Source organism: Apus apus, chromosome 12 (assembly GCF_020740795.1).
Source record: "Apus apus isolate bApuApu2 chromosome 12, bApuApu2.pri.cur, whole genome shotgun sequence".
NCBI classification, from domain to species: domain Eukaryota; kingdom Metazoa; phylum Chordata; class Aves; order Apodiformes; family Apodidae; genus Apus; species Apus apus.
In genome coordinates, this window is record NC_067293.1 from 14,555,001 (window position 1) to 14,560,047 (window position 5,047).

The 5,047-nt window shown below is 35.0% G+C and overlaps 1 long non-coding RNA gene across 1 annotated transcript; it reads right to left on the reverse strand.

Annotated features, from left to right (window-relative positions):
- Positions 1-548: 548 nt before the first annotated feature.
- LOC127389482 (uncharacterized) lies at positions 549-4,340 on the reverse strand. Its single transcript, XR_007890650.1, has 3 exons — positions 4,244-4,340; positions 3,064-3,141; positions 549-646 (listed from the first exon to the last, which is right to left on the reverse strand). It is a non-coding gene; the product is annotated as an uncharacterized LOC127389482 (long non-coding RNA).
- Positions 4,341-5,047: the final 707 nt, after the last annotated feature.

Below are 5,047 nucleotides of genomic sequence, written 5' to 3' on the forward strand. Positions count from 1 at the left end.
TAGTTTAGCTTTCAATCCAGAAGGTCTCTCTCCTTCCCTACCTGGGTGGGAAGGGGGAGCACGGAGAGCATTATTCCGGCTGGTTTACTTGCCCATCCTGAGTCAAAGTGTGACAATATCGAAATGTGTCTCCTTCCTTTTTCATTCATTTGATTAAGTGGTAGGTGCCAACCTATGTTTTGTCTTCAGGAACAGAGAAAATTGCTTCTCATCAACCTTGTGTGCTCAAAATGGTGGTTACAAACTTCTGAGAGTGCAAATAAAAAATTTGTACCAGATCTGAAGAAATCAATGTCATTTTTGCAGGCATATGAAAAAGACATAAACTGAACACAACTTTGAAGGCTCAGGCTGTTCCAGCACCAATTTTTTGCTGTTCTGACAAAATGGTATGGAAAAGAAATAAGCTTTGGTAAAACATAAGGATTATTTCAGCTCAGATTTTCTTCCTTCAAAACTTTATTGGCATTAGTATCTTTTAAAGAACAGATTATGTTAATTACATCTCTTGCTTGCAGTAACTTACCTTTTCTAATAGAGCTGCTTCTGATAATCACAGTTTCAACATAACTGAAGCAAATAGTTCAAAGTTCTCAGAGAAAAGTAAACAGCCTAAAAAGTAGATGGAGGCAGTGAGTCTTGTTCCCTAAAACGTTAAGAAAGCTATAAAATTAATTAATTAAATTGAAATAATGTAATAGATATTATTATAACCTTTTTCTAACAACTGTGCACCCAAGAAGGAGATAGCTCCAGTGGTGGGTATCATTCCCAGAGTGCTCCAGGCTATAATGTCTAAGAGTTTGCTAATTCTATTCATAGAAAGTACAAATGAGGATCAGATTTCAGTGATTTGCCCTTACTCCAACTGTGATTAGCACAGTGTGCAATATGGACCTCAGTCTTCAGAGAAAGTTGATACAAACAGCTTCACCAACATAGGAATTAATTCTGTCACTGTTCCCTGGTGCAGAGCAAAGACTGAACCGTTGCTGTGTGGGGAACGTTGCTTTGATAAAGGACCTATCATGGCAGTAACATATGCAGATGTTCCTTTATCTCAAATGCAGAGATATTAATAGACTATTTAATCTTTACTAAAAAGAGAACGAGTAACACGTTCTTACTTTTAATTTATGGTTTGTTAGGTCTATTTCTTAATGTGATTAATGACAATTCACTACTTAAAGTATGGGACATTCATCAGCAGAACTGCATGCCCTTAAAACAGGTGTTGAGGGAATTTGAGAACGTTACAATGCAAAGTTTTACTATTTCTATAATAGCCTAAAATGACAAATTGCAAAAGACCAAAAACCATTACAATCTTGAATTAGGAATTAATTTTTGTGTGTTTATTTTGACAGGTTGTTCTCTAAAGTTGCAAGGCTTTCATAAACCTCTGTGTGGGTGGAATATGAAAATTGATATAAAGATGGATATAGGAAAGCTAATTCAAATTTCAAAATTTTCCAGTGCAGAATGGGAGACAACAGGAAAATTGAATCTTTCTTAAATCTAGAAACTAACATTAACTAACATTAGATTTGTCATTTGTAATGGAGAAAATGTGTTTTGAATATTGATCATTGGGAGAAGAAAATAACAGTCCAGAAAAAGAAAGAAAACCTTGGCTGTAACCATATAGCATTGAAATCTACGTAGAATTCTGACATAGAGTGCATTCTACATACAACACATAAATAATACAATGCTTCTAAGCATCTCTGCAATTAGAGCATGAAAGATCAGTTGTCAAAGATAGTTATTTATTGCTCAAAGTAACTAGTGAAATAATGGACCACAGAGGACACTACTGATAAAACTGAGAAGTAGACTAGATAAGTCAAAACCCTGAGGACGAAGGGCCTGGAAGTTCTCAGAGAAAAGTAAACAGCCTAAAAAGTAGATGGAGACAGTGAGTCTTGTTCCCTAAAATGTTAAGAAAGCTATAAAATTAATTAATTAAATAGAAATAATTTCATAGATATTATTATAACCTTTTTCTAACAACTGTGCACCCAAGAATATTTTTATCAGATATAAGATTTTAATATTTATGTTTCTTGTTTTACCAGGAGTCATGAATGACTTTTGTTTTTCTGCTCAGTTTTTTTATCTTCCTTCACTTTCCCAACCTTGATTGTCTGTCTTGCCCTGTTATTTCATTTCCTCTTTCATGTATATTGTAAATTCTCTGGAGTAAAAACTTATTTCCTTGTTATAGGTCTGCAGAGAGCCCTGCATAACTCGCCCATAATCTACAAATGGGGGAATTAATTGACAACATAAAATAAATTAGTAAAAGGATGTTTGTTTCCTAACAGAAAGAGGTGGTTAATGGATATTTAACACTGGTTTTATTAATTTAGAAAAATAACACAAGAAAATCCTATTGGTAAACAAAGCTTTAAAAATATTTCAACACAATCTATTGAAGTTATCACCAGAAAAATCTCCTGGTTCTGCCTTCAAAGGCTGAGCATATTCTAAAAGAACAAAAAAAAAGAAATAAAGATGTAATAAGCTGTACTGTCTGTCAAAAGGAGGTCTGTGAATTATGTAGTGCCTTAGTGTCCTGATCCTTGAGGAAGATTTAAGACTGACTGGAATTGAAATCAAAGAGACATGTCAAAGTTTGATGCCAAATGAACATTTTTCATGGTTCCAGTTTATTCAGGACTGGCCATTATAAAAATGTACATTTATACTAGAATGCAACTTTTTTTTTTTAATCATTGAAGGGCTGGTGAAGAAATGCTAATATCAAATATCAGTAATTCCAGTCTGAAAATTCTCACTTGAATTATGACTTTCAGCCATTGTTTCATCCCCTGCCTGGACATGAGGCATATCCAGGACTAGGCACACAGAAGTAGCTCAGATCTGCCCTCCTTTCAGCTCCATTACATTGGTCTCCTGATCAGCTAAGGGTCTTGATCTCCAGACACAGTTATTCTTACTTGTAAAACAAATAAAGTAATTTTTAATACATTTGCAATTCCACTCTATAATAAACTGCTTTTAGAACACTGGTGAAAAACAAAACTTTAGCCAACATACCATAATTCTCCATATGTCTTTGTCTACCATTTAAGAACACTTTGGCTTCCTGGATTCCTGATACAGTTCTGAAAAAATCTGCAATTTGTAAATTGTAAAATAATAATGAGGGACATCAAAATGAAGATTTTGAAATTCAAGCATAGCTACATGTCTATTAGTTTCATAGCCTTTTGTGGACTACATCAGGGAGAGACCCTTGATCTCTGAGCTTCTTGGTCTGGTGCAAATCATACTGGGACTATCTTCTTCCAAATCATGTTACTGGCACAGAGCAACACAGTGGGTGGCATTCTTTGTAGCATGATGTATGCTGGGTGACCCTAATTGCTGAGCAAGAATGTTTGAGAGTTACTGTTACTATGCCAAGATAGCATTGGAAAAGATCTCAATAGGGCATTTTACTTTTCATATATATATTCTTCTGTTTGTTTCTAAACCTGGTTTCTAATTCATGTTCTTGGATATTTCAAAAATAATTATATTCCAAAATAATAACTGCTAAAACTTTTCATAGTATACCTGCTTAACAACTGTGCTTACAAAATGAAATTTCATACTTATTCTCATCTCTATTTTGAGTATTCTTCTCCTCTTTAAAAATTAACAACCTGCCAATAATAGATACTTCACACATGTGTTAAGTGGCCTTTCACAAATGATGCTTTACAGCAATGGATTACTGATAACATGCCAGACATCTAAATCAGAATATTCTTTAACACAGAAGTGAAATATTACCTTTTTGAGTAATTATAAATATAAGCTTTGTTCTGATTTTTTTGCATACTTATATTTCCACCTTCAGTTTGTTAGAATCCTTCATTATCTGTAAAATTGAAATAAAACTATGCCTGTTTTAGACTGAAACAACATAAAACCTGAATCAGCCAGGAGAAGCAGCAGCAGATACTGTCTTTCACTGGTTGGCCCTACTTCTTAATGCACAATTCCACCCAAGCAAGGCCAGAGCTGAAGAATTCTCTCTCTCTTAGGGAAGTTGTCTTAATTTGCCCATTTTTGACTGGCAGAGACAAAATATCTGTTGCTGTTTGAAGCCATACAACTGAAGGCTGAACGCCACTGTGAGCTTTTCAACAAGATAAGCCCTGAAGTTTGTCCTGTTGTGTTTGAAAAAACCTATAACTTGACAGAATAATGCTTGTGTACTAAAGCTCACCATCATCATGCCTTCCTGGCCATTGTCAGTCCCAGTACAGCCCTGTGTCGTTTGGCTTGGAAAAGCAAAATTCAGAGCAGATTAACAAAGAAGAAATTAACATTCTTGTTGACTTTAAGCCTATTGCCTATTCAAGCAGTCTTAGTCATGCACACAAAAGCAAGAGAATATTAGCACAATTTATTTAGGTATTTGCATATTATAGAAATCACTTGCATTCATCATTAGCAAAAAAACTTCTAGCAACAGAATTTGTTTTTATTTTTTTTCTCTCTGAGTTAACTGTCTTTAACTGTTTCTAAGCAGTCCTCACACACTGGAACAGGTTGCTGGAGGAAGTTGTGGAAGCTCCATGCCTGGAAATGTTCAAGGGCAGGTGGGATGGGGCTTGGAGCAACCTGGTCTAGTGGGAGGTGTCCCTGCCCATGCAGGGGGGGTTGGAACTAGAAGATTTTTAAGGTCCCTTTCAACTCAAACCATTCTATGAGTCTATGATTTGTCCCATTCAACTTAAGAATTCAACATACTATATTAGAAGTATTAAGGGATCTTGTTTTTATTTTTTGTTTCCAAGCAATCAAATGTATTTTTCCTCTTCATGTGATGGCTCCTTTGATTACAGACTGTTTGGTCAAGTTTTTCTGTGACACTACATGAGAAGTACTGTTGAGACAGCACCATTTCTGCTTGCTAAACATCTGTGCTGTGAAAAGATACTGCCTAGGAAATGAATTAGGCATGAATCAGTTTTTATGTCCCCATATAAAACAAATAGGAAATAAATCAAATTATTGCTTAATATAC